General features: G+C 43.2%; 1 long non-coding RNA gene across 1 annotated transcript; it reads right to left on the reverse strand.

Annotated features, from left to right (window-relative positions):
• Nucleotides 1-201: 201 nt before the first annotated feature.
• On the reverse strand, nt 202-2,396 carry LOC146658421 (uncharacterized). The gene is made up of 3 exons (XR_014913866.1): nt 1,142-2,396; nt 778-1,060; nt 202-609 (listed from the first exon to the last, which is right to left on the reverse strand). It is a non-coding gene; the product is annotated as an uncharacterized LOC146658421 (long non-coding RNA).
• Nucleotides 2,397-2,720: the final 324 nt, after the last annotated feature.

Below are 2,720 nucleotides of genomic sequence, written 5' to 3' on the forward strand. Positions count from 1 at the left end.
AATAGTAATGCTAATCTACTCGGTCTTCTCCATTTGGCCACAGGTTCTCATCCACATCACATCTTATGTCATCTAGGGCAACACACCTAGGAAAGAATCTCCTGGCATGCCTGATCCATCCCTGGCAATCTTCTGCTGATATCTGCAGGCATCCAGCATTCGTTGCATCCAGGAGGGACATTTGATCATGTGGATGATGGTCGTAAACCTTCCACCGCCATGAGGAAAAGAATTCCTCTATGGGGTTGAGGAATGGAGAGTAAGGTGGGAGGAAAAGAGACTCCATTCTGGGATGGGCTGCAAACCACTCGGTGACTGCACGGGAGTGATGAAATGCCACATTGTCCCATACAGTTCTAAATGTTGGCTGATTCCTTCTCTCCGCATCCCTTTCCTCACCTAGCACAACCCTTCCATAGAGATCATGCAGGAACGCAAGGAGCCGTTCAGTGTTGTATGGCCCAATCAGTGGTCTGTGTAGCAGCAGTCCATCAGTGGATGTTGCTGCGCACATTGTGATGTTGGCACCCCTCTGGCCCGGGACATTCACGGTGGCTCTCTTCCCAATCACATTCCTCCCTCGTCGCCGTGCTTTGGCCAAGTTGAAACCTGCCTCATCCACAAAGATGAAAATGTGGTGTGTTTGCCTGCCTTCAATCTCCATGACTCTCTAACATAAATCCACAGGGCAACATAAGCTGTTACAGTAGTAAATTTGTAAAAGTTGTCTGTGTGTGTTTGGTTTTGTTCAAAAACAGATCTGTATCGTGATCTTACCTGGACATACTGGTTCCTGAGTTGCTTGACATGTTCAGAGTTCCTCTCAAAAGGCACAGTGTGCAACTGCTTCATCCTGACCTGATGTTTTTTCAGGACTCTAGAAATTGTTGTTACGCTTACACTGTGAATATTTGCGAAAGTAACGTTGTCTGCCAAGACTCTGTGTCTAATTTCAGTGAGTTTTATCCCATTGTTTCTGATGACCATATCAACAATGGCAGTTTCCTGCACATCAGTGAACATCCGTCCTCTCCCTCCTGTGTGAGGTAACCGTTGAGTCCTAAGCAGAAATGCAACAACAATTACACAAAAGCTTATTTACTTCTGAAATGTGCAAATGCCCCTGCAGAATACAAGTTACCTGTTGGTTTGCCAGAAAACTCTAACAATAGATGCCACTGTAGAGCGTTGCAGATTTGGCTGCACTCTCTGACCAGCCTCTCATTGAGTGACCATGATTTACTACATGATCAATTACAGTAGCTCTGATCTCATCTGAGACTACAGCTCTTGATCTTCCTCTTATTCTTCTTCCACCACGCATACGTATTCCTCGCCCCCTCCCGGCCACTCTTCTTCCTCTTTCAGCCACTTCTCCATTTCTGGCTGGGTCCATGTTTACATCACAAAACAAACCTATTCAGCAGTTGTCTCCTTTTGTAATGAAATTGAAGGAGTGACACCTGTGTAGATGTTCATCTACAATGAGAATCAGCTGTGGCTGGTTAAACTGCATTTTTAGATTTAAAACATGTTTCAATAAAATATTGCTGTTGGATTTTGCTGTCTTATTCAGTTTTGCATTGTGTTATTGTTTTGACCATAAGTTTAACAGTTTTGAAAACAGTATGTAAGCACATGCAAAATGTCCTGTACATACAAAGATTTTTGGCAGTTGTTGTGTCTGAGTGAGAAGATGATTCATGAAATTTGAGAGATGAAGTCATTGAATGCATTTTGTGCCCAAACAATGATAACTGGTCCTCAGTTTAGCCCACATAGACTTCTGTTGTGCTCACTGTGTGAGGAGGTTTGCAAAAGTGACCTAAGTATTGAGACATGTGTCCTAGCGTCTGTAAAAAACTGTAATCTAAAGGAGTACTGGGATGTTAAGGTGTTGGGCTACTGTTTCCTTGAGTTGTCTTTTTATTTTGCTTCACATTGTTTCAATAATGGACACACAACACCACACTATCACAGCACCCTGCTCTTCAATCCTAGTCCTTGGAAAGAATCATGGTTGGTTACTCAAGAGAATGCGCTTTGCTCCTCCAATAGAAATGCAGCTTGAGGGATCAGTGCTTGTTACAGGCGTACTTGAGCTCAGACAGATCACGATCGAGTCCTGAAAATGAAGAGATGCCAAAAACTGCAGTTCCCGGAGTGGCCACTTGAGGCTGGCTCCACGAGTGAGTGAACCATGTGGTTCATGAAATAACCATGTTGACAGTGTCATGGTGATCTGAAACAAATCAGCCTGTGATGCTATGGCACCTTCCATTTACACAGGTCATCTTAACACAGTGAAGGGCAGAATGCGATGAAGTTAGAGCCCAGAACCTTCTTACAGTAAGTGCTGACCGCTACACCACTCTTGGTTCAGACCAAATATTCAGTTTTTCTGTTTTTACTACAAGTGAAGGCTACACTAGCCCAGCCCTACACTGATACTTTCTTGTAAAACACTGCCACCTATTGATTAAAATCTAAATAAATCTTAGCACATGACCCCATTATTGTCATTAAACAATGCTACGATAACCTCTTAGTTTCATGTTCATACGGGAGCCATCAGGGTGAAATATTAATTACTTGGGCACCAAGTGCAGAATTTCATTGAAAGTCATGACAATGAATTTAAGTTGGCTGAGTATCGGCTAAAAACCGACATATGATTAGTAACATGAATCCCTGATTTGAAGCCTTTGTGGGCTACCTCA

Source organism: Rhamphochromis longiceps, linkage group LG11 (genome assembly GCF_057381845.1).
Source record: "Rhamphochromis longiceps isolate RC_006_pf linkage group LG11, R_longiceps_female_GT1.1, whole genome shotgun sequence".
NCBI classification, from domain to species: Eukaryota; Metazoa; Chordata; class Actinopteri; order Cichliformes; family Cichlidae; genus Rhamphochromis; species Rhamphochromis longiceps.